At 35.6% G+C, this 22,077-nt stretch overlaps 1 long non-coding RNA gene across 4 annotated transcripts in view; it reads right to left on the bottom strand.

The window, feature by feature from the left end:
- The window catches only part of LOC136792884 (uncharacterized), a 446,126-nt gene that overhangs the window by 390,853 nt on the left and 33,196 nt on the right, over positions 1–22,077 (bottom strand). For all 4 annotated transcript variants that reach the window (XR_010837463.1, XR_010837461.1, XR_010837464.1 and 1 more), the window contains exon 2: positions 21,535–21,673. This is a non-coding gene — a long non-coding RNA (uncharacterized lncRNA). The remainder of the gene's footprint in view (positions 1–21,534; positions 21,674–22,077) is intronic.

Genomic DNA, 22,077 nt, shown 5'->3' on the forward strand with positions numbered 1-22,077 from the left:
ATCTCCATGACAGCGTCATCACATCATGTCTTATTTGCTTTTAGAGTGTCAATTTTCCCTCCTGGAAAGCAAGAATTAATACTATGATGGATTGAGCAGAGTGCTTAGAACATAATAGTCCCTCAATAAAATGTGAGTGACTGATTCAAAAATTATATCTCTTCTTGCATATAGCACTTAATACAGAACTTGGCACACAATTATATTTGTTCTATATGACATACACAAAACACATAAACAAAGGAAAAACGACCACCATGAATGCGTGACTTGTTACAAGTTTGCTTCCTCTATACTTGCTTATGATCTTTCAGTTTATTTCCATTATTTCCTATTTTTCAGCAAATGATACTCAATTTTTCAAGCCAAAAATCAATAAATTATCCTTTACTTCTCAATGTCCCTTATTCACTACAGTCAACCCATCATCAAAATACATCAAATATACCCAGTGTTCTCTATCACTACTGACCCCATTCTAGTTCTATCCACCATCATCTCTTAGGTGGATAGTGAGACATGAGGACACTGAAATTAGGCTTCTAATGGGTTTCTCTGATTCTACTGTAGCCTTGATAATCGAGTCTCCATACAGCAGCTAGCGACATCCTTTTTAAAGTCTAATAATTACTACCCTTCTTAAAATGCTTCAGTAAGGGCTTCCCTGGTGGCGCAGTGGTTGAGAGTCCGCCTGCCGATGCGGGGGACGCGGGTTCGTGCCCCGGTCCGGGAGGATCCCACGTGCCGCGGAGTGGCTGGGCCCGTGAGCCATGGCAGCTGAGCCTGCGCGTCCGGAGCCTGAGAGGCCACAACAGTGAGAGGCCCGCGTACCGCAAAAAAAAAAAAAAAAAGCTTCAGTAACTTTCCACTGCCCTGAAAATAAAATCCAATCTAGCCTCCGTGATCTGACTCTTACTTTCCAAACCAACCTCATCCCCTACATTTTCCTCATCCATTCACTATGCTCCAGACACACTGACCTTTCTGTTCCTCAAAAGGTCAAACTCGTTCCTACCTTGGGCCTTTGAACTTGTTTTTCTCTCTGCCTTGGCAGCTCTTCCGTTTCTAGCTCCTCTCCATCCTTCAAATTTCAGATAAAATGTCACCTCTACTGAGAGCCTTTCCTTGACAACTCTTTCTATTCTCTACCTAGTTATCACATCACCTTCTTTATTTTCTCCATAGCACTTTTTATAATCTGTAATTATCTTTTTTATTGGTTTTATTGTTACAATCTGTCTTTTTCCTACCCCAATCTTCCACTTACAATGAAATGAAAGTCGTATGAGGGCAGGACTTCATCTATCTTTACATACACACTGTCTCTCCAGAGTCTGGAAAATATTAGGTACCCAATATGGATTTCTTGAAAGAATGGATTTACTGTTTATTGTATGACTTTACATTTATAGTAAACTCTTTGCAGGCAAAGACCATGTCTTTTTTTTTTTTTTAACATCTTTATTGGAGTATAACTGTTTTATAATAGTGTGTTAGTTTTTCCTTTACAACAAAGTGAATCAGTTACACATATACATATGTTCCCATATCTCTTCCCTCTCGCGTCTCCCTCCCTCCCACCCTCCCTATCCCACTCCTCTAGGTGGAAAGACCATGTCTTATTTGGAGAGAATTTGAGATGGCATCCTGGATACTACCACATGACTACAGATGCAATAAACGTTATCGATTTTGAAAACTCTATCAGGACCATCATTTAAAGTGACTCTATGGTCTCAGTTTTCACAGTAGAAAATCAAGTAAAAATAAGCAACAATGGAAACTTCTGACAAATCTCCCCATAGGAATAGGACCCTTTGAATATATGGCTTTAAATACTATTAATAAGATGTGAGGATTTTTTTCTGAGAATGCTTTGAAAATCTGAAAACTTTTAATGCTATTTGCAACGAATGGGTCTGTGCTGCATTTATCTCCCTGTGTGCTCTGAGGACCCCATGAATTTTAGTAGTTCTGTTCTTAAGCAGCTCATGACGCCTAGAGAATCACTTGGCCAAGAGAAATGAGTTTAGTAATTCCGCCGAAAAGAAAGTCCAACTGAGGTAATGTACCTGAATTTAGTACCTAAATTAAAAGTTTGAGACTCTGGCTTTCCCAGAAGTAATTTCTTCTCTCATCAGGGAATGTATATGCTATGAATAAGATTCTGTAGCTCAAAAGCTAATTGTTTGAGAACACCTAATTGAAAGTAATAGCTAATGAGAGGGTTGCATTAGTGACTTAAAGTTAGTGATCACATTAGGATCCTATATTTATACAATCCTGGTTTATTTCCTCTTTCTTAGATGGCATTAGTGGATAAGTAAATTATTCTGGGAGAGCTGCAGTGGCTGATGTGTGCCGGACTGGATCAAAGGACATTAAGAAACATAACAAAGAAGACTCTACTCGTAACTCACAGATGCTTAGAACTGCAGTGTAATTCTGCCTGAACTAAAGCAAATAGAGGATCTATGAAAGCACCCAAAGAATATTAAGAGCAAATAGTCGAGTCCATGGTTTTAAACCTAATGTTTAGGGAAACACAGACAAATAAAGCCAGAAAACAAATTCAAATGTTATCTCCTCATTCAAATGTTATCTCCTCTCACAGCCTCTGCCTTATATGAATGTGCTCCACACAGGGTGGGGTTTGGGTTTAAAAATGAGAAAGTTTCCTTCCGTCAACAAACCTGGCCTTGGATAGAGGCGTACAAAACAGATTCACACATCACTGTCTGACAAGATGTTCATTGATAATTTTAGCAATGCTGAAGAACTTATTGATACATGTTTCCTCTTAGAAAAGCATCTTAAACTCATGGGGGAAAAACGAATTCAAGTACAAAAAGGAAATGGGGAATTTGAAACTTTGTAAGAAAGTGGGTGTCTGAAGTAGGACATCTTATAAAAAGGTCAGACAATATGGTGACGCTTATGAACAATTGCCTTGCTACCAGCAAATTTCTGTCCAGACTTTTGAACATAAAAACTATTAAATAAAAATAAACTATTTGTAACACGTTAACAACAGATTGACCTGCTTCAGTTTACAAACTACAGAATACAACGACAAATGTTACAGTTTTAGGTATATACATGCCTAGGTATCTCTTACCAGAGACACACCTACTACCTTTACAATGACTATTGAAGAGAAAGTGTAACCATGGGTGATTGGTTTGGGTAAACTACATTAGCCACAAAAAGAAGTTTCCATTATTTGTTAAATGTTTACTACTACATAAACTAACAAAAGAATAGATTTGTGTATCCAGCTCTCCTGCATTTTGAGTTTTCGACTATCTGAAAAATTAATCCTCTTTGTATAAGAATTTTAAATGTATCTTAACATGGTTGATTTATTCACGAATCCACTCATTTATTCAACAAATGTTTATGGGCAGCAGCTATGCAGAAGGGCAGAAATACCTACAAGGAATGATCAAGTATAATATTCTTGATGTGTTATTCCCTTCTGTTCAATCTTATGAATCTCCCCCAAAGTAGGGTAAGTATCATTTCTCTCAATTTGGGGGGCAGTAAAAAGGGGAGCCAGCCCAGACAACCTAAAAGGAAAGAATAATCACAACAGAATGAAATGTTAATGCATTAGGAAAGTCAAGCTGGGGGAGGAGATTGACGGGGACCCATGATACATTTAATAAGCAAAAAGGCTGAAACGCTGGACAACGTTATTTATTTCCATATCACTTTTTGGGGGGAAGAGACTTATAATTTATCATCAGAGATCTTTAGGACTCTGGATAAAGTAGGCTTGAGAGCAAGTGTTCTCAAGAATGATGACAGCTAAGTGAGGCCAAGTAAATTAGAGACTTAGACACAAGTTCCTCTTGGACCTCTGTTACATGAGACCTTGAGAACCACTCCCACTTCCACAGAAAAGCTACTCGTGGCATCCATTACCACCTTGGCAGAGTTTACATGAGAGCCTGAAGGTTTTAATGTTCAGGAAATTTTGAGGGGCTAAAACTGATCCTTCACTTTCACATCTGAAAAATGATAAGCAAAGTATAATAGATAAATAAATAGCTGCCCCGAACCACATCACAAGGATTTTATTTTTACCTTTAAATATTCATGTTGGGCTGTTATCATCTAGGCAGGGAAGGCATGCTCCCTCAATATTTTGAAAAATATTTTAAAAACTGTATAACTATAAAGTAGACCATTTATTTACCTGACTGTGTAAATTAGAGTGGCATTTAAGTTTGTAGTTTTATCTTGACTTAGGACAATATAGCACAGACGAATTTAAGAATGTTTATGATTAAAGTGGCATTATTGTCATGAGGCACAACTTTAAAAAATTAAATATGTCTTAGTTCGTATCAAAATGTATTACTTACGATTCTGAATGAAATACTAACAGCTACCAATACCTGATGAAGAAGAAGAATTCATAAACATAACCCCAATAACAAAGTTCTGGGGCAAATTTCAAAGAAAAAAACAACAAAAAAGTTATCCTACAGATTCAAAGAGGACTCCTATCAAAACCTTTCACCAAGTCCTCTATGCTCTCAAATACCAACTCCCAACTGGGGAAGGAATTAGACCTCCATCATGTAGGCCAATAATACTGAGAGAATATCAAATCCCAAGATCTTGGACAGAAATATTTTTTTTAATGCAGGAAAATGCAGACCTACATTTTAGTGAAGTGGATGATTAATAAAAACATGTACCTAAGAGAGTGTAAAACTAAGTACAGCATGACTATTTAGGTCAGCTATTTTTCTACCTACTTCAGAATTAAAATCAGTAACATGAACACAATTATTTCATGCTAACACAGGCCAGCCCCTTCATTGTCAACCAAATTTAAAACTAGCACATAGTAGTTATAAATACCATTATACAAAATATTATTTTCTCCACCAGCTGTGGACTCAATGTTTGTGCACCCGCCCACGCCCCACCCCAAATTCACACATGGAAGATTAATTACCAAAGTGATGATATTTGAGGTGGGGCCTTTGGAAGGTAATTAGGTCGTGAGAATGAGCCCTCATGAATGGGATTTGCATCCTTATAAGCAGAGATATAAGAGAGATTAGCTCCTCCCACATGAGGAAACTTCAAGAAGATGAGAAGATGGCCATCTGCAAACCAGGAACAGTGTCCTCACCGCTCATCAGGATCTGCTGGCAGCCTGATCTTGGACTTCCCAGCCTCTAGAACGGTGTGAGATAAATGTTTATTGTTGAAGCCACCCAGTCTATGGTATTTTTGTTATAGCAGCCCAAACTAAGACACTACCATGCCAATATATTTCACCGAAACAGGTTAATGTTGAGAAAATAATTAAGCATCTATTTCAATGGACTGTCACAGACCATACATAGAGTGCAACCAATAGGGGTAAAGTATAATTAGATTACATATGGAGAAGTACAGACCAATAGTAAACATTGCTGAATATCTAGAATTTAAAGCCACATTTTTTTCCCATGACCATTATAGATTTAATTCTCTTTACTATGCATGAAAAAGAAGATTCTACAGGAACACATAAACATAACCTACTTTAATGTATAGGCCTCTAGGACCATGTTGCTTAGCACCTCTCTACATTACAATTTCAGAAAATATGATTAGATACTACCTTTATTCAAACTTTCATTGAGGTAATGTTTGTTGGCTCCCTCCTATGGATGAGGTACCAAATCGGAATATAGGAGCACAATCAACAAGTTTCTCTCTTTGTAGAGCTTACATAGCAAGGGGGGGAGAGATATTATACATGTACAAATTTTTTTAAAGATAATTACAGACAGGGAGAAATTGCATTAAAAAAGGAGGAAAGAATTAATATGACAAATAGTGACTTTAAATAGTGTGGTCAAGAAAGGCTTCTTTTAGAAGATAAAGAATGAGAAGGACACAGCTTCTAGAGACACATGAGAAGACTCTTCCAAGTAGAAAAAAAAATGTGCAAAGGCCTTAAGGCAAATAATAACTTGATTGTTTTTTGAAGAATTGAAAAAAAGAATTGAATTTTCTTCAGAATGGCTGAAGAAAAACTCTACTCCTGATTTGTACTTTCAACAATGCTACTTGCCCTCCAATGATAAATAATTAGAAAACTGGACAAAATACATTAAAAAAAAAAACTGCTTTCAGATATTGAAAAACAGGGAGTGCTAGATTGTTACCCCTAAAATAAGGGAAGCAAATGAGATGACTTCTACCATTGCCTCAGCTTTCTGCTTGAAGTTGACAGATCATTTTTGGAGGAAGGAAGAACTGAAGCTAAGCACAGGGAGACTGAAGTAGCTGGACTTGGCATCAAACTGTACCAAAGAGGGAGCTACATGTAAAAACAAGATCTCCAGAAATATGAATACGGTTTTCCTTGTGTCCTTGTTTGAATACAAACATGCATTATATGCAGGGCAAAATGCCATAATGCCAAACAATAACACTCAGGTTTGCTAAACAGTTTCCAGAGCTCATGCAGAGCAAGGAAATGTTTAAATTGCCACAAGCCAAGAGGGGAGAGCTTGTTGAATACTGAGGCATTCAATATAGCTGCTTAGAAGGAAAGGGTTATATATTTGAAATAGGACCAATAAAGAGTCATGCCTTAAAATATTCCTACGATAAAGGACTCTCTAGATCCACAAAAGTACTTAAGTACAAAAGTACTTAAGTTGCACTGTAAGTAAATGAACTACCTGCTAAAACAATTGTTAAAGAAAAATAACAAAATCCAGATACTCAAGACATATGAAGAAGCAGCAAACTTTAACCCACAGCCAGAAGTAAAATCAGTCAATATAAGCAGGCCCATAAATGATAGAGATGATGGCCTTGGTAATCAAAAACTTTAAAACAGCTATTATAAATATGCTTAAGATTTTAAATAAATATATGAGTATAATGAGGAAGGAGATAAAAACTATTATTGAACTTCAAGACCTGAAAAACACAATATCTGAAATAAAATTTAGTAGATGGGTAGATCAGACACTGCAGCCAAAGAGATCAGTGAATTGGAAAACATAACATTAGAAGTTATCAAATCTGAGGCACAAATCAATAAAATGCTAAGAATAATTTCCAGAGAATAAAATTCACGGTCTTAATGATCTGTATGACAATATCAAATGGTCTAAAATACATGTAATTGAAGACACTCAAAAAGAGGATCAGAAAAATATCTCAAGAAATTTGCTAAAACTTTCCAAATTTGATAAAAACTAAAAACACAGATACATTAAGCTCATCAAATTCCAATAAGAATAACACAAAGAAATTCACAAGAAAAAACATCATAATTAAATGACTGAAATTCAGTAATAAAGACAAAATTTTAAAAGCAGACAGGCAAAGAGTAGAACAAAGGTCAAAATAGTTACCAATTTTTAATAAGAAATTGTAAACAGGGCTTCCCTGGCGGCGCAGTGGTTGAGAGTCCACCTGCCGATGCAGGGAACACGGGTTCGTGCCCCGGTCCGGGAGGATCCCACGTGCCGCGGAGCGGCTGGGCCCGTGAGCCGTGGCCGCTGAGCCTGTGCGTCCGGAGCCTGTGCTCCGCAACGCGAGAGGCCACAACAGTGAGAGGCCCGCGTACTTCAAAAAAAAAAAAAAAGAAAAAGAAATTGTAAACAAGAAGACTATGGAATGATATCTTTAATGTACTGAAAGAAATATGTCAAGCTAGAATTCTATATACAGCCAAAATATCTTGCACAAATGAAAACAAAATAAAGACCTTTTCAGACAAATGAAGCTGAGAGAATCTGAAACTAGCAGACTTGCACAAGAGTAAATAATTAAAAAATTGTTTGTGTTGAAGAAAAATAATACCAGATGGAAACTGGTATCTACACAAATGAATAGAGACTGCAAGAAAGGGTAATATGTCAGCATACACAATGTCAGTTTTTCTCATTTTTAAAATTTCTTTAAAAAACAATTGAATTTTTAAAGCAACAATGTATTGTCAGATATAAAACATATGTAGAAGTAAAATATATGTAAGGAGAAATACATAAAATTAACATGAGGAAAATGAAAGTATACTGTTATAAGTTTCTTATATTATACATGAAGAGGTATAGTATTAAATGAATGTAGACTATAGTAAGCTGGATACATAATGTAAATCATAGAATAAATAAAAGAATGTTTAAACTAAAAGAATAAAGGGTATAGCTAATAAACCAATACTGAGATAAAATGGAATATTAAAATTAACTCAACTTAACAAAAAAATAAAAATAAAAATAAAAAATAAAATAAAATTAAATTAACTCAACTGATTCAAAAGTATATAAAAAAGAAATAAAGATCAGACGAAATAAATACGAAATAAATAGTAAGACAGTAGACTTAAACCTAAGCATAGTAATTACATTATTAATTAGTCTAAACATACAATTAAAAGGTAGATTGTCAAAATCTGTATTAAAAAGCAAGACTAACTATATGCAGATTACAAGAAAGCCTCTTTAAATATAGAGACAGTGATAGGCTAAAAATAAAAGGTTGATAAAATTTGCCATGCACACACTAAACATAAGAAGACTGGAGTAGCTATATTGATATAAGACAGACTATCAGACTTCACAGCAAGTTAGATTACTAGAGATAAAGGACATTTCATAATGATAAAGGATCAATTCATCAAGAATGCAGAACAATCCTGGGAATTCCCTGGCAGTCCAGTGGTTAGGACTCCACACTTCCACTGCAGGAGGCACAGGTTCTATCCTTGGTCAGGGAACTAAGATCCCGCATGCAACACAGTGCACCCAAAAATAAATAAATAAATAAATAGAATAGAATAGGTAACAATCCTACATGTGTATGTGGCTAATAACAAATTCAAAATACATGAAGCTAAAATTGACAGAATTAAAAGGAGAGAGACACATCCATAGTTACAGGTGAAACTTTCAACTTCCCTCTCAGTGACTGGTAGAACAAGTGTACTAGAAAGTCAGTAAGTATAAAGAATATTTAAGCAACATGAACAACCAACTTTACCTATTTGGCATTTATAGCACAACACAATCATGAAAGCACAATATGCCAATATTGTGGGGTGGAGCTAAAGGAGTGCTTAAAGGGAAATTTATAGGTTTAAATGCTTATGTTGTTTTTTTTTTTTTTTTAAAAAAGAAGGGTTTAAATTTCCAACGAAGAGAGTTAGAAAGCAAGAGCAAATTAAACCTAATGTATGTAGAAGAAAGGAGATAATATAAATAAGACTGGGACTCTATGAAGTAGAAAACAGAAATATAATAGAGAAAACCCATAAAATAAAAGATGGTTTGTTGGGACTTCCCTGGTGGTGCAGTGGTTAAGAATCTGCCTGCCAATGCAGGGGACATGGGTTCGAGCCCTGGTCTGGGAATATCCCACATGTCTCAGAGCAACTAAGCCCATGCGCCACAACTACTGAGCCTGTGCTCTAGAGCCCGCAAGCCACAACTACCGAGCTCGTGTGCCACAACTACTGAAGCCCGCGCACCTGGAGCCCATGCTGTGCAACAAGAGAAGCCACCAAATGAAAAGCTCACACACCGCAATGAATAGTAGCCCCAGCTCACTGCAACTAGAGAAAGCCCGTGCACAGCAATGAAGACCCAACACAGCCAAAAATAAATAAATAAATAAATAAATAAATATTTAAAAATTAAAAAAGAAGGAGGTTTGTTGAGGAAAAATAAATAAAATTCTAATTAAACTGATAAAAAGATAAAACAACAAATTACCAAAACCAGTAATGAAAATGGAGACATCACTACAGATCCTACATACATTAGGAGAAGAGTAAGGAAACATTATAAATAAATTTATGCTAATGAATTCAACAACTTACATAAAATGGGGAAATTCCTTAAAAGATACAAATTACAAAAATGGACAGAAAACAGAAATCTGAATGAGTGAAGGGTAGTGAATGAAGGAGAGAGTAGTACAAAATGTAGTCAGAGAAGAAGATAGGGATCAGATTATGTGGAGTTTTGTAGCACAGGGTCAGGAGTTTAGATATAATCCTCAGTGTAAACATCCATTGAGAGATTTTAAAGATCAGTGATACAATATTATTTCAGTTTTTAAATAGCATCTGATGCTTCAGTGAAAAGAATGAATTCTAGCGATATAAGATTTAAAGAAAGATGATTGAAGAAGAGGAAGTTAGGAAATTATTTTAGTTAAGGGATACTTTAGTACTTTAGTTAAGGGATAATGCATCTCAAACTAGAGCAACATTAGTGGAGAGGGAAAGAAGTGGACAGATTCAAGATACATCCCCAGCTTGGCTCACATATTACAGAAGTAAAAAATATATTAAAATATTTCTTACTCAAAATAAGAAATGTCTCCCAGAAAAATTTACCTTAAAGAAAATGCCTCTTTCCCATTGACTTCTAGAGATGCTTGTTCTCTGGGAAAAATTATTCCCATATATATGTAATATAATTGCAATCAAGAGTAAAGCAATTAAAACGTACATTTCTCTAACAGGAAAAAACAAAATACAACAAAACTTTAATAGTGATTATCTCTACGGGGAGTGGGAAGGGTAAGCTGGGACGAAGAGAGTGGCATGGACATATATACACTACCAAATGTAAAACAGATAGCTAGTGAGAAGCAGCTGCATAGCACAGGGAGATCAGCTTGGTGCTTTGTGACCACCTAGAGGGGTGAGATAGGGAGGGTGGGAGGGAGATGCAAGAGGGAGGAGATATGGGGATATATGTATATGTATAGCTGATTCACTTCATTATACAGCAGAAACTAACACACCATTGTAAAGCAATTATACTCCAGTAAAGATGTTTTAAAAAAATGGTGACCATTTTTTATTATGGTGACCATAATCTCTAGATTATGGTCTTAATGTTATAGGTATTTTTAAAAGACTGAAACAACAGTTGGGTCATATATTTTTAAATATGGGAGTTAATAATTTCTAAAATACAATAGTAAACTACTATAACATGAACAAAAGTGCTTTGTTGCATTTAAAATCACTTACAAAATCATACTATGATAGTTCTAGGATGATTATCACTTGATTTGCTCTGCCTAGGATATGGTTCCCACTGAAGATATGATTAATCTTAATGCTTTAGCATTTGACCATTTTAAAATCAGCATTAAGTCATCATATATTGTGTACATTTTCATAATTTTACCATCACCTGAACTTCTTGGCTTCTGTCCAAATAAGAAAATTTACCAAAGAAATATCTATGTTATTTATCTTAGAATTTTTGGATGAGTTAAGAGATAGCTAGAGGTAAGGACTAAGATAGCCAGCCTTCCCAATTCTGTAACACTAAATAGCCAAGGAAAGTCTGCCCCTCTCCCAAGGCAAACATGAAATTCACTTTAGTGTATCTGAAGTCAGGCTACTAGCCATGAACCTCAACTTCCATAATGGCCCCAGGAGCAAAAGTGGCCTTCTAGAAAATCTTGACAGCCCGGGGATTAAAGAAGAGCTGACACCTCAGTTCATTTTAACCCAATGTTCTTTCTCCTTTTCCTTCAGCTCAGACTTAGAACCTAAACTCAACCTGCAATTGAACCAGCCATTAGGAATAAGTTCCATTTCAACTTAAATTCCTATGGATATGAATAAAATGGAGTTAATAAGATCCTTTACCTTTATTTTGTGCATGGTAAAAAGAATTATAATTTTTTTTAAATCTATGGTTAAAAATGAATTTTGGAGTAAGGGAGACTGAATTTTCCATTTTAGATCTACCACTTACTTTTAAACTGTATAATCTTAACTAAGTTGTAATAACCCTTATGAACACATTTGTTGCCAGGATCAGCACCATACCTGACTCAAAATGTATTTACTATTTTTATTACTCATAACCATCCTAAGAGATATAGATAGATGCTTGCGTATTTGTTTATCCAAAAATCAAAAACACATAATCTTTTGAAAATAAAAATATACACACTTTAGATGGATACGGATGGTATACCTGAGTTTATAAATATAATAAGCCATAAATATAATAAGCCATACATTGGTTTTTGGATTGACTGTTCCCACCATAACCATCATGCTTTTCCCCCTGATATCTTGTAAGATACTGTGACTGAGTGGCTGCATTGTAAAGCTATTATGCCATTAAGATTAACTAAATTGTGGTATGATGTTACACACTGGATTAATTTAAAATTCTGCGACCCTGGGAGTCAGGCAGACCTAGACTCATCTTTGTTAGCTTCTTAGTTGCTGGACAATTTGGAGAAAGTTTTTAAATTTCTAATTTTTTTTCCACTTTCTAAAGAGTTTTTATGTAGAAAAAAATAGTACAGTGTTTTTAGAATTTCTAAAATAAAGTGGACGGTCAATAGGTGTTAGTAACCTTTTCCACATTACTGTTTTTCCTTCCTCCAATATAAAGGAATAATCATGATATAGATACATAAAAAGATTTTTTTTCCCTAAGCTCAAACCCAGTAAATCCAGTCCAGCACAAAGATGCCTGAGAAATAGTATCAATGTTAGTGTGAAGGGCTGAAGGTAACCATGAGAATGGGAAGAGATGACAAAGTGCTGAAGAAATCTATAGAATATATTCTCTGAAACCAAACAATTTCTGCATGCTAGGTGGCCTAAGCGTGCATCAACATAAATCACGTTCAAAAGATAACCTGTTTGTAGGACAGAATATCAATCAAAGCAAATGCCAATGTTCAAGATGCAGTAAAAATCAGGACAACAGGAGAGTAGAACATAGCAGCAAAATGAGGGGGGGAAATGCTAGAATAGCTAATTTAAAGAACTCCGCAAGAGAAAATTTTAAGGAAGATTTTACATTAAAATGAAGCCACACACCACCCATGTTTCTTTTACTTTGTACCAGCCTTGGAAGATTAACTACCCATGTTCTTTTCTCATCTGGGATAATTCTGAGAAGTTACTTGAGATCTCAGAATGACTGAGTTGGAGAACGTATGCATTTAGAGTTTAAATGCATTATAAGTTTAAATAAATATACTTCATCCATTAGTGTTTATCCTAAACCCTCCTCCCCAATGTTTGCAAAACAGCTTATTTGTTTGCGTTTACCCTTTTGACCCTGACATTGTCCACATCTCTTTCCGTGCTGACCACATATATATATACTTATTCCATTCAGTGCTTTCCATCCCTTATCCCAGCACGTATTCGCTGCTTCAGTAACATTTTCTGCCTTCTTGCTCTAATCACCAATGTCTTGTAGTACAATACATCTTCCATCAGGCCAAAATCAACCCCAAGAGAAGATAAAAGTTATGTGGATTTGATAAATTTGCAGATCTGTAGTGCTTTGCTGTACATCCATAGGATATGCCTTTCAATAAAATAAGCTCAAAATTTCCCTTCCCATAACAAGCATTTATAGCATCGGGTTTTTCTTCAAGTCAACTTGTATCACTGGTTTGCAATTTACTGTGGATGAGTAAATCCCCTAAGAGATCTCTAACTTGGGTCTTTAGTGCATTTTGGATAGGAAAACAAAATCTAATTAAGTATGTCACCAGGATGAGACACCGCTCTTAAGCAAGACACAAACAATACTGTGACATTTCCCCAACTAAAAACAGTCTTTAACTTTTTTATTTTTGAACAAAATCAAGTAATATTTCTGCTCAACTGCAGCACTTCCAAATATAACTCTGCATATCTCTATCTTCAATTTTGATTCCTTTTAATTTTTTCTTAATTAATCATTTCCCACTGATATCCCATCAAAGAGACTGAACATGTAAAAACGTAATAGAGCTACCCACTCAAGTGGTATACCAGCTTTTGACAGTCTCAGCCAGAATAAAAATGCCAATTTTGCTTTTAAATGAAGAAATTAAACTTGTTTTTCTCTGAAACATTGACAACATCAACTTGTAAAGATGACAATTTTACTTTAGATTATTTATTACCTTGTGCTATAACTCATGTAAAGAGAATGAATCAAGTTATATAACTGGAAAATTATACTTAATAATGAGGCACTGTAGATGACAATAATTTTGTTGCAACAATTTAAATTATTTTTACAAAGAAATTTAGCATTAGCTGTTAAATAATGAAACATCTTAATTTAATAAAATGATAGTAAAAATGAATAACCTAAATAAGATTACCCTAATTGTCCCCTAAATCCTTATTACTCAAAGCATGATCCATGCATCTGCCTCACCAGGGAGTTTATTAGAATCTCAGGCCCCACTACAGATCTACAGAATCAGAATCTTCTGAACAAGACTCCCAAGTTATGTATATTAAAGTTGGAAAATTCATCTAATTTAGTTGAACTTGTGGTACCAACTCAAAATGTCAGAATACTAACACCACCATGTTTCACAAAGTATTCAAAGACATAAGCTAACTAGTATTTTAATTTCCCAATATCAATAAGCAAACAAGTTTTGATTAATACCGAATAAAGTTCTGCTTTATTTATTGGGCTAAGTCACTAAGAATCCATGGATTCTATAGGTTATAAAATTTTTCATCTCTTCAGACTCCAATCTATTCTGTTTTACGTTGTGAATTTCTGCTCTCTGTGTTGTTAAGGGAAAAAATAATAAACTAGATTGGAAAGAATTTATCATTTATCACATACATCATTAGTAATTCTTCTACTTAAAATCTAAAATAGATATTTATCTTCATAATACAAGCAAACATTTATGTTGGATTTTAGAAAATCAAAATATTGGTTTTTTTATGCTTATAACATGAGATATAAATGTTTAAAACCATAAAACATGGTTGTGTCCTGGAATATTCATGGGAGACAGCACAGTAATTCAAGAACCCTGCGGATTTTCTCCCTCATCCTAAAATGAGCTGATGGCTTAAATTAAACCCAGACAATGAAAGAGGACAAGAGCAGTTAGCCAGAACTTGCTCTGTCATGAAACTTCCTCAACTAAGTTTTTTTGAGGATGAATAGAACTAAGAAACTAGAAAATGATGTTTTTCACCCAAAATCTTTGCCTTTGTTGAGACTGTGGAGGTAGACAAGCAAAGACTGGCTGATTTAAGGCCAATCATGGCAGGTTCACTCGGGACTGTCATTAGCTGATTATTATGGAATCCCTTACATCGATGTATGATGTTACCATCACTACATAAATCCCTAGACAGTATGCAAGAGGGTCAAGTCAGAATCATGCTACCTGTAAAAATATTTTTAAGTGTCATTTTTAGATAAGCAATATATTAAAGAACAAAATACGCTTATGTGGTGGAAACCTTTCACCAAAATGTCACTAAAAAGATCAGATCAGTACTATCAACTGATCTGAAATAAAAAGCACTAGTTGAATCTATCGTGCATTGAGCTCAAATACGTAAGTTCAGTGGCTTTGAGATAAAATCTAATAGAATTTTATTTAAAATGTATGAAATACACACACACTTGCATTATAATACAATATATACACATTAAAATACTTCAGTAATTAAATATCTGCTTTATTTTATAGAATTTAATGTAATAACATTCTAACCTTAGGAGGTCAAGATTCAAATGACCATTTCAGTGTAAAGAGCAGCACCATAAATGACCTCGCAGAATGTGAGGTTGACTGGATCTGTGGAGCTTGTTATTAACTTTTTATTACCTTTGCTACGTCTCGTGTCTGTATCTTTCTGTTTTATAATTGTATTTAACTTCTGTTTTTCAATGTCCAAAGGTAATAAGCATGCTTCTGGGCTTGGAAAATTATATGCTAATAGGATTTAATAAACTTATCCACAACTTGTTAAATACAGTACCAGTATGGGAAAAGAGCTATTATTTTAGACTCAGAAGTTTCCATAATTCCATGTAAGCATCCCACCAAATGTATCTACTCTCTCTAATCTGTTTTCTTTGCATTCTTATTCATTAGTCCTACTTCAACTTTGTGTAAAATAAATCCCAAATCTACATAGTTACCCTAAAATCTCCTTCTAATTTCCTGTTGGAAATTCCCATATGTGTAGCCCATGACTACATCTAACTCATTGCCCCAAACTGAACTTACTCATTTATTCTTCCATGCAACAATATTTATTGAGCAGACACTATGTTCTAAGAGCTCTTCTAGGCACTGGGGATATATTAGTCAATAAACAGGCAAGATCCCCTGAGCCCATGAAGCCTCCATTACAGAGGGGAGGAAAGGTTATACATATGGTAAATAATCATAATATATACTATGTGAGATGGTGGCAAATGATATGGAGAAAAATAAATGTCATGGGAGGGAAATAAAGAATACCAAAGGGAGTGAAATTTTAAAGAGGGTTGTCAATGAAGGACTCGCTGATAATAATATCTGAGCAAAGACCTGAGTCAGAAAGAGGGGATGGAATCTAGTACACAGGAAGGGGGATTGGCTTTAGATCGGAGCACATAGTTGATTTTCAATAATAAGCTAGAAGGCTGAGTATATTGAACACAAGTATGGGTAGGTGGGAAGATAGATGGGTGGTAGAAGCTTTGTTCGCTGCTATTTTCTCAGTGTGTTAGAGAAGTCACTGCTAAGAGTGAGCATATAGAAGGATGTCTTGGAGGTTTGAGGATAAAGGGAAAAGACAAAATTAAGAGCAGGATCACATTTGATGTTAGTGGCCACTAACTGTGCATTTCTCTTTGGCCCATTCAATTTTGCAGATACAAGCATAGCGTAGGGAGATATTTGGATATAATGAGTTGAGGTTTTGCCTGGTGAAGTGAGAGAGTAGCAAGGGAATTTAGGGAACATGCAAGGGACTGATTATAACGATTACTAGCGGAAATGACTGTGGGTAAGAAAGAAAGTGAGGGCCTGAGTAGGGGGGAGAAGTTGTGAAAAAAGGGTAGAAGGATCCATGGATATAGATCCCTATTGAATTGATAAATGTTAGAGTTGTGTATGAGAGGGAGAAAGCTAGAAGAATAAGAGCTGAGACCTGTAGAGAAGAATTCCTGAAGTTGTGATTATGGAGAGGTGTTAGATGTTGGCAGTTACAAGATATAGGGCCAGTGACTGAGATGGGGTGCAGGACAAAACCATTGGAGAGAAGAAGCTTGAAAAACCAGGCCACCAGGAGGATCATGACAAGGATATTGAAATCACCAAGAATTATGACAGACGTAGCATTGGAAATAGCGACAATAAGCCTGGATTTAAATACTTCCATGAATGAGAAGTGACTTGAGGGTTTGCAGATGACAGTGGCAAGAAGTGGTGCGGTGGATAATTTGATAACATGGGATTTAAAGCTGCAGACGTTTGAGAAGGAGGGAGACAGAATGGACTGGAAGTGACATTGAAGAGCAAGAAGAATCCGCTCCTTACCACCGTGCCCGGTGGTGAAAGGTTATGCAAGAAAAATAACCAAAACTTGAGAGGGCTTATAAAGAAGCAGTGTCCTCAGGTTCGATCAAAGAAAGAATATAAAGGAAAGAGTTTGTTAATAACTGACTGTGAGTTTCAGTGGAAGGGTTTCAGGAATTGGGGGTGGATGTCAGATGTGGTCAGAAAAGAATGTACAGAAATATAGAGAAGTCTGTGGGATGAGAGATGACCTCAGAGTCTGGATTTTCCTGGAGTGACTGACTTGAACAGAATTGAAGTCCATAATGAAACTGGTTCTGATCCTCTCGAGGTGGTGGGCAGTGATGTGACAGAATAGGGCAGGGGGGAGGTGAACAAGAGAGGAAGATTCTTGATAGGACCAAACATATAACCAACCCCTCCAGGGCAGGAGCTGTCTTACACAGAGAAGCCAAGATCCAGCTTCTTCTTGCTTTCGGAGCACAAAGATAAGTAGTGTCTTGAGAAATTTTAGTCTTCCAACACCATATCTCATAGAATCTGCATTTACAGATAAAAGATATTCTAGAGATCTTAAGGCCCTACCCCCTTCATAGAAAGATGAAGATGCCAAGAGGCGATTAGGAACTTTACTGAGGTCACAAGCATGACCTGGTTACAGGCAGCTGACACTAGGAATCTGATGGCCTATGCCTGGTCAAATGTTCTTTGTCTTACACAATACTGTGGTTTGGGGAAGGTTATAATTTTAACAATGCAAGTGGTGAGATATTTTGAATAACATTTTTTAAAGTTTATGTAGTATGAAGAATTATGAGTTTATCTCTCAACTGATGCTATCTTATAACATTAATAAGTACTTATAAAAAGCTGAATAACATTTATTATGTACAAATATATAGTATTAACATCAATAGTTATTTATGAAATACAGAAGAAGATATACAGATTGCCAACAAACATATGAAAGAATGCTCAACATCATTCATCATTAGAGAAAAGCAAATCAAAACTATAATGAGATATCACCTCACACCAGTCAGAATGGCCATCATCAAAAAATCTACAAACAATAAATGCTGGAGAGGGTGTGGAGAAAAGGGAACCCTCTTGCACTGTTGGTGGGGATGTAAATTGATACGGTCACTATGGAGAACAGTATGAAGGTTCCTTAAAAACCTAAAAATAGAACTACCATATGACCCAGCAATCCCACTATTGGGCATATACCCTGAGAAAACCATAATTCAAAGAGTCATGTGCCACCACATTCACTGCAGCTCTATTTACAATAGGCAGGACATGGAAGCAACCTAAGTGTCCATCAACAGATGAATGGATAAAGATGATGTAGCACATATATACAATGGAATATTACTCAGCCATAAAAAGAAATGAAACTGAGTTATTTGTAGTGAGGTGGATGGACCTAGAGTCTGTCGTACAGAGTGAAGTAAGTCAGAAAGAGAAAAACAAATACCGTACACTAGCGCATATGTATGGAATCTAAAAAAAAAAAAATAGTCATGAAGAACGTAGGGGCAGGACAGGAATAAAGATGCAGACCTACTAGAGGATGGACTTGAGGACACAGGGAAGGGGAAGGATAAACTGGGACAAAGTGAGAGAGTGGCATGGCCATATATACACGACCAAACGTAAAACAGCTAGCTAGTGGGAAGCAGCCGCATAGCACAGGGAGATCAGCTCGGTGCTTTGTGACCACCTAGAGGGGTGGGATAGGGAGGGTGGCAGGGAGGGAGATGCAAGAGGGAAGAGATATGGGGATATATGTATATGTATAGCTGATTCACTTTGTTATAAAGCAGAAACTAACACACTATTGTAAAGCAATTACACTCCAATAAAGATGTTAAAAATAAATAAATTAATTAATTTTTTTAAAACGCTTGCATATGAGACTTCTCATAATAACTTCCCCATCTTCCCAAGAGTTCACATTTCTCCTATGCATCAAACTGAACTGTTTCCAAGACATACTCTGTGTTTTCCTTTGTGTCTTTGCTTCTGCAGTCCACTCCACTTGGAAAAGTCACCTCTCTTGGTGTCCCTGTTAATATTTTATCCACTCACCTCAGTCCATCTTGTCACAAACTCTTGCTTCCCTAAACTGATGTGATCTCTACCCACTTTGAAGCCCCTCAAGAAGACTTATCTCTATACCACAGTTATGGCGTCTCTTTTGTACTTTGCATTATAATTTTATGTTCACGAGCTGGCTTCAAATATTTGAAAGCTTGCCATGGGGAAGAGAGATTAAACCTGTTCTACAAATCTCCAGAGTAGAACCAAGCCTATGACTAAAAGATATAAAAGTCAGCTTTTAGCTCTGAAAAGAATTTTCAGACATTCAGAGTTGTCCTAATATTGGGCTGCCTCGGAAGGTAGTACATTCCCTGTCATTGCTATGTTCAAGCATAGATTCGGAAAAGACTCTTAGGAAATGTGGTAGAAAAGACAGATGAATTGGACCAGATGGTCAATAATACTACCTTACAAGCCCGTGATTTTTTAAAAATTTATGTTTCTAAAGTCACTTTAGAAGCCCAACTTAAATATAATTTGTCATATATTGGTATTTTGAATATGCCAAGAAAATAAAGCCCGTTGTTTTTTAATCCACTACCTCTCAACTCCCCAACATGAGAATAAAAAGAATTCACCCAGAAAACAAACTTATAAAGTTGGGAGTGAACCAAGAGGAGAGAGGTATACCTTAATTTTTAAAATTGAAATCCTCTATTATATCAATAATAATCTATCCCTTAAATATAAATGATGTAAATATATAAATAATAGCACATTCCATGAATATTCATTTCAAAAATCATTTTTAAATGCTCTATCAAATCTGTGATACAGATTTGATACAGAGCAAATGAAGTCAGAAAGAGAAAAACAAATATCATATATTAACACATATATGTGGAATCTAGAAAAATGGTACAGATGAACTGGTTTGCACGGCGGAAATAGAGACACAGATGCAGAGAACAAACGTATGGACACCCAGCGGGGAAAGCAGCGGGGCAGGGGGGTGGGATGAACCGGGAGATTGGGACTGACATATATAAAATAGATAACTAATGAGAACCTGCTATATAAAAACATAAAATAAAATTCAAATTTTAAAAATCTGTGAAAGTTTCTTTCTTCTATTATATCATTATTTTTCATAACATGAAAACAGAGTGCTTAGGACTGCAATTCAAACTAAAGTACTTTTACCTCACTTGACTCTTGGTATATCACATACTTAGGACCTGAAATAAATACAGTTCGTACGTACATTTTTGACATATAAAGGGATTTCCTAGCATCTCTTTTTAATGTAAGTTGATTTGACAACACTGACAGATGATTATGATAGTCTTAGAACTTAGTAAATGACTTATTAGAAATGTGAATTTCCCTTTGAAATAGAAATTTAAAAATCATTTAAACCATTTTAGGAAACATTTCTTAGAAAGCAACTGTTTAAAGATCCTAATATAGAAACAGACAAAGGCTAAGAACACTCAATTGACTCAAGAAAAAACTCTGACATAAAAGTAAACACAGAGAAAAACGTTTGATCACGCTAATTCCAACTAAATTTATGTTATAACAATGAAGTACCATTTTACACCTGTTAAATTATAAAACAATATTTCAAAAACCATATTTAGTAATGGTTTGGCAACAGTGAATCAAATGCACATTGTTGGTGACATTGCAAGTTAATGCACTATTTTTGGAACTTATTTGGCAATACATATGAAGATCCATTATTTTTCCTTATTCTTTGACCTAGGAATCCCAAATATCAGAGTGTATCCTAATGAAATAATAAAGGAAAGGCTATTCGCACTGACGTTCATTGTCGTATAAGTAACAACTAAAATTTCCAATGATAGCCAAATGTTTTCATATGATACTTCCATTCAATTAAATATTATATAGCCATTAAAAAGTATAATTTCAAAGATTATAAGCAATATGAAAAACTGATAGGCATGTGATTAAGGGTAAAAAGCAAGATTCAGCACAGTATGTATACTATCATTACATTTCTGTGCAACTTATGCTATATGAACAAGAACTAGAAAGAAAATTTGCTTTTTGCAAGGGTGATATTGAAAAAACACTATGTGCTTTTGGTGTCTGCTGCATTATCATGCTATTTCTTCATGAAAGTGAAAGCAAGATGAGGCTTAGTCTTACTATGTGGAAGGGAGCAGAACGGAGCTGGTTCTTCAGCTAATCCTTTGGCGTCAGATGTATTTGGTGTTCATTATAAAGCTTTGGAAATAGGTGCTCTCCAATTTCTTTCTAGTTTTATTATTCCGAGATTCCAAATGATCTGCAAGAGAGAGTACAGAGGAAAGGCTCTGTTAATTGAGGAAACTCAGTCTTTCCTAACAGTGAATTAGCCGCTGAAGAGAAGTTTTAAGAAGATCCTGAAAGCACAGGAAGATACACTTCATTTGAGACAACAATAATAGGTGCCATGTTTGGGGTGCCAACAATGCAACAGGCATTGAACTTGTACTTTACTTTTATTGCCTCGTTACTCGAGACAATCCCATGAGTTTATTTCTCCTTGTTTTCTAGAGGAGGAGGTTGAGGCAGAAAAGAAAATAAGAGATTTGCCTGAAGTCACAGAGATCTTACTGGCAGGTGCAGAATTTGAATTCACATCTATCCCCCTCTCCTGTCATGCTCTTTGCATCATAATAGGCTGCCTCCCAGAATGGTTTCATTTCA

This window comes from Kogia breviceps, chromosome 17 (assembly GCF_026419965.1).
Source record: "Kogia breviceps isolate mKogBre1 chromosome 17, mKogBre1 haplotype 1, whole genome shotgun sequence".
NCBI classification, from domain to species: Eukaryota; Metazoa; Chordata; class Mammalia; order Artiodactyla; family Physeteridae; genus Kogia; species Kogia breviceps.